General features: G+C 42.7%; 1 non-coding gene across 1 annotated transcript; it reads left to right on the forward strand.

The window, feature by feature from the left end:
• The first annotated feature begins 434 nt into the window (after positions 1 to 434).
• Positions 435 to 572, forward strand: LOC119924450. The gene has a single exon (XR_005449163.1). It is a non-coding gene; the product is annotated as a small nucleolar RNA SNORA7 (small nucleolar RNA).
• Positions 573 to 5,958: the final 5,386 nt, after the last annotated feature.

The raw sequence follows: 5,958 nt of genomic DNA on the forward strand, positions 1-5,958 counted from the left end.
GGAATAAGATTGAGATCACCAAATCCCAGATGGAGTCTTTCCATTCCCTACCCAGATCCAGGTTTACAAGAATGCCACTTCCAAGCCTCAGTACTTGGCTACAAAAATACTGTCCCAACCTCAGATACAGAGCAGACCCTGTCTGAAAACTTGAATGCCTCACAGAAACCAAGCAAATGGCCATGCTAAGCCTGACATTGCAGAATCTGCCTTACCCTCAGACTCTTTCACAAGGTACACCTCAACCATATAACCAATTCCAAAACAGCTCTGGAGATGACAAATACTTCCTCTGCATTTATTAGTTGACTGCCAGAAGAATGGTAGGTGGATCAGCTATAAAACTTGGTTTCTAATATCAAATGCTTTCTAAAGTGGGGGAATCCCACTAATTTAATTAACATAGGTATTAGCATATAAGTTAAAGCAGTATGTCCCTCCCAGGGTCGCACCTGGAGAGTTTCCAGTACTCTTCCAGTCTCAACTATGGGAGGGAGGGTCAAGCAGAGGCGTATCCATTCCATTTTTAGCTTGGGCAGTGGCTAGCGAGTGGAAGGCAAACTGCTCAAGTCAAAACTCGTACTGGCAGCAGCGGCATAAGAGGGAGTCGAGGGCACAGAATCAAGTTTATTGCATGAAAGGAGGCAATGGTAAACCACTTCCACATTTTTACCGAGAAAACTCTGTGGCTACACTACCAAAAAGATTACAGATGGAGGTGGGGCGTTCTGGGAGAGATGTGTCCATGGTGTCGCAATGGGTCGGAGATGACTCGACCGCACAAGACAAGACAAAGCAGTATGAGCAGTTCAGGAAGACAAGAACGATGTCTTGTGTCCTTACTGCCTTTTCCACTCCTGTCCAAAGCCCAGTGTTGGAAAAGGGAGTCCTAACCAGAGACAGAAGCAGGAGTACACAAAAGGTGGAGACGTGAGGTCTGAGAGTATAGGAAGCCCCTGGGACTGGGATGGAAAGTGGGCAGGAGGAAAGGACAGAAGGAATAGGGGAGAGAAGAGGAAATGGCAGGCAGGGGCTCTTGTCTTACTCTCCAAGCCTAGCAGAGACAGGGAAAGCTCATTTTCATTAAGTACAGTGCCTAGCATAGTAAGTGCTTAAATGCCACAATTATTATTATTATTATTATTATAAGAACGGCTCCTGCCACGAGGTGGCAAACGGGGCAAGAGCAGAAGTAAAAGAAAAACCCAAACAGAATGCAAACTAGTATTTCCATATCTCCAATCCGGACCATAAAATTACATGAAACCAGAGGTAAAGTTGGTCTGTTTGTTTTACTTGCTGTCTGGCATATGTGGGTGAGCAATTCAAGGTCATTCCATTGTTTCATAGTCCTAACTGTCCAACTACCCACATACTGCAGCTGACAAGTACTCAAGAACCACTAAGCAATTAGTAACTAGGAAGCCCATTGTTGGTTAGGGATTGTTTCTATTTGTTGTCGAATTGTACTTTCCAAGTGCTTAGTACAGTGCTCTGCACAAAGTAAACGCTCAATAAATACGATTGAATGAATAAACTAGGAAGAAATTCAAAAAATACCCAGTACTAACCCCTAATTCATATAATTCATTAAGTGGTAGTTAGATGCGAAATGTAATTAAAAATATAACTTGGCCATAACTTGGTATTTCTCATTTTGATGATGTAAGGATTTGGAATTGGTCACTGAGATGAGCTACAAATTCCCATCACTGTATTTAGTGCCTTTAGTAATAGAAAACCTACAGATTACTGTCAAAGTCCTTTTTCCAGTGCTCAAGCAGGATTGTAGCCTCACACAAATACACTATTTTAAGTGTGCTGCTTTCTAAGCGTGAGGTAGCAAATTCAGTTGGTGTTAAAACTTAGAGCATTACTGACACAGGATGAGCCCACAAAAGCAGGGAAATTGAGAAGCTTGTGTCTCTCCCAGCAGACAAGGCAGTTATAAACATGTCTGTGAATTACTATTTGTAAAGTCACCTTGGCAAGAAAATGGTCTCATTTTTCTTCTCTCGCTTAAGAGGATTTTTGCTGGTTTATTAAATGAAACACTCCTGAAAAAAACTGTCTATCCCCTCCAACTGGGATTGGATGCGGTAGAAAATGTCTTTTAATTCCTCGCTACTGACACAAACCTGCCTGAGAAGGAAGCCAGCAGAGCTCCTTGTGAGCAAGGATCATGTCTACCAATTCTCTTGTATTGTACTTTTCCCAAGCACTCAGGATTGTGCTCTGCACATAGTAAGTGCCTAATAAATATCACTGATTGATTGATTGAAGTCCTCCTAGATAGTATAACAGTGCACAGAGGCTATATCACTCACTCATAATGAGATGGTGGGCCAATCTAATCCCCTAACTCCCTTGGTTTTAGTCACGGAAATTGGCTAATGGAATTGACACCCTCCTTCAACCTTTAATGCCAGATCATTCTCTTTTGAGACCAGCTAAGGGGCTTAGAAAAGGGTCCACTTTCTTGTGCTCCCCCAAACTAGAAAGATGACAAACCAAAAAGATGTTCCCTGTGGGAATATACTCCTACAAACTTGTGCTATAACTTGAGCAACTAGACAAGTTGGATACCGTTATCCAGTCCATCCATAGCTTCCAAAAGGATAAGGCATTAATTGCCCAGTTTAAAGCTAAGGATATAGATACCAGGTACATATCCAGCAAACATTATTTCCTAAGTGAACTTTAGTAGAAAATTCCTTAATGAGAAGCAGCATAGCCTAGTGGAAAGAGCATGGGCCTGAGAGCCAGGACCAGGGTTCTAATCCCAGACCCACCACTTGTGTGTTGTGTGACCTTAAATAGGTCATAACTTCTCTGGGCCTCAATTTCCTCACCTCTAAAAATGGGCATCTTCTCCCTCCACCTTACACTCTGAATCCAATACGGGGCAATGGTGTGTCAGATCTGCTTGTATTGGATCTATCCTGATGCTTAAGCAGACACTCACAAATAAAACCATTATCATTGTCAATTCCTTCGGTAAAATCCTTGCAATGGTAGATTGTGTAGATGAAATAAAACTAATGGAGGCACGAATCCTAGCTCTGAGCCCAGACAAGGAATCCCTGACGTAAGCATAGCCACCTGATTAACAGAGCATTTAATGCCTTCTATGCTGGAGAAGCAGCGTGGCTTAGTGGAAAGAGTGCGGGATTGGGAGTTAGAGGATGTGGGTTCTAATTCCGGCTTCGCCACTTGTCTGCTGTGTGATCTTGGGCAAGACACTTAACTTCTCTTTGGCTCAGTTACCTCATCTGTAAAGTGAGGATTAAGATTGTGAGCCCAGTACGGGACAACCTGATTACCTTGTATCTACCGTAGTGCTTAGAACAGTGATTGGCACATGAGTGCTTAAATATCATCATCATCCCCCATTCTTGTCTCTAGGTGTTTATCCAGAATTGCCAACATTCTGGGCACCAACTGTCAATCATTCGTATTCTTGGACCAATCAGGGATCCACAGACCTTGGATCTTGCTTCCTTTCCAATGTGCTTTTCATTAGATGGGAAACAAGACAGAGTACTATAATCATTGAGCAGCAGGTGGGACCCACTAAGAATATTATTTTTTATTCAGCTGGGCAGCTTTCCCCTTGTTAAAACTGTAATTTGGTTTGGAGCCAGGATAAGCAGTTGAGTTCAATGCTGTGTTCTCTAGAATGAACTGTCATATATACATAAGTGAATATGTATGCGTATTGCAAAAAGCTCAATGCTGCAATGAAAGGCCACAACACTGATCAGGCAAAATGGTGGAAAGAGAAGTGTCATTCTAAATTAATTCCTACTAAACAGGAGGACAGGAAGGAGGTGCAGGGGAAGGTATTTTTAAGACAGATTTTTAAACATGCTTTCCACTTGCTTTGGTTAGTTTCATAAATAGGGACAACAACAAAAATGGTTATGGTCTGCAATAGTCTTACCCCCATTGACCAAATCAATTCCCTCCCAATAGAGGCAGTGTGGCCTAATGGGTAGAGCACAGGCCTGGGAGTCGGAAGGATCTGGGTTCTAATTCTGACTCTACCACTTGTCTATTTGTCCTTGGGCAAATCACTTAGCTTCTCTGTGGCTCAGTTGCCTCACTGTAAAATAGGGATTAAGACTGGGAGCCCCATGTGGGACATACATTGGTTAGCTTGCATTCATTCATTCATTCAATCGTATTTATTGAGCGCTTACTGTGTGCAGAGCACTGTACTAAGGCTTGGGAAGTACAAGTTGGCAACATATAGAGACAGTCCCTACCCAACAGTGGGCTCACAGTCTAGAAGGGGGAGACAGAGAAAACAAAGCAAAACATATTAACAAAATAAAATAGACTAAATATGTACAAATAAAATAAATAAATAGAGTAATAAATACATACAAACATATATACATATATACAGGTGCCGTGGGGAGGGGAAGGAGGTAAGGCAAGGAGGATAGAGAGGGGAAAGAGTGGGAGAGGAAGGAGGGGGCTCAGTCTGGGAAGACCTCCTGGAGGTGAGCTCTCAGTAGGGCCTTGAAGGGAGGAAGAGAGCTAGCTTGGCGGATGTGCGGAGGGAGGGCATTCCAGGCCAGGGGGATGATGTGAGCGGGGGTCGACGGTGGGACAGGCGAGAACGAGGCACGGTGAGGAGATTAGCGGCAGAGGAGCGGAGGGTTGGAGAAGGAGAGAAGGGAGGTGAGGTAGGAGGGGCGAGGTGATGGAGAGCCTTGAAGCCAAGGGTGAGGAGTTTCTGCCTGCTTGCACCTACTCCAGCACTTAGTACATTTGCCTGGAACATAGTAAGTGCTTTGCAAATACCATACAATCAAACAAGCAAATCAAAAAATCTATCCTGGTCTCTGCCCAGTCCTACTGTCACTAACCAAAGCCTAAGTCTAACCTAGCAAGCAGAGGTGGAGAGCCAAAGTATTTATCTCATGACACTCTGATTAACATAAAGGAAAAGATTGGTTTCTGACCGGAATTATCCAGGTTAGACCTCTTAACTGATCAAACTACCCAAATAATTCCTTAGATCTTATCATCTCTTGGTCTGGGAAGATTCATTTGGAGATTTTCTATAAGCACTAATATCCAGGAATAACAAACAAAAAGACAAATCCTTAATGTTGGCAGAGTACATGACCTTTTTTAGCCAACTGCCTTCTTTATATCTACTCTGGCTTCTAAGAGATGCCAGACATGGACTGATTTGGCCTCTTGTGCTTCCTTTCAAGCCCCATCATGCTGTAAGTTCAGTCAAGAATCTGGGCTTGTCATATAGTCTTCAAATACTCTACCTTGTCCATAATAGTGTCATCAGTCAAAGACATGGCTAGAGCCATGTCTCCTAACTGAAGTTAGAAAATCAAGTGCCCAGGAGAATCAATGAGGATTTGTAGTTGTAAAATGGCTAAATTCAATAATCAGTATTAAATCTATGGAAAACTTCTTTTCTGAATTAGGACAGAAGATAATATTGCCTTCCTAAGCAATCCTGTTAGGTGAGTAAACACATTAAAACAGTGTTTAATAGGTGGGCATTTGTCTGTCCCAATGTGACAGTCGGTGAGTCCATGCTGACCTTTACCAACCCCCATCTAAAAAAAAAACATTAGCAGGTTTTTCTGTTGTTCTGACAGAGAAAATGAATTCCCTGCCAGTCCGACTTCTATCTTTTTGCTTCTGAATGTGAACTACTATCATACTGTTGGTCTTTTATGGAACAGAATAGCCCTTGCCACCTGATAATGAAAGGGCTTAATACTCGGCTCTGCTTTGACCTTCTCACGGAAAGGTGCTGAGTAAAAAGTTAAGACCAATTCTCAGTTTAATTCTATGGGGGCACATCTAAGCCAGCCTTAAATGCACTTTAGCATAGCAGTACCTCCTCTTTGTTGCCTGGGAAATGGGCAATCAATCAATCATATTTATTGAGCGCTTACTGTATGCAGAGCATTGTAC

The sequence above is a fragment of the Tachyglossus aculeatus genome, chromosome 2, assembly GCF_015852505.1.
Source record: "Tachyglossus aculeatus isolate mTacAcu1 chromosome 2, mTacAcu1.pri, whole genome shotgun sequence".
NCBI classification, from domain to species: domain Eukaryota; kingdom Metazoa; phylum Chordata; class Mammalia; order Monotremata; family Tachyglossidae; genus Tachyglossus; species Tachyglossus aculeatus.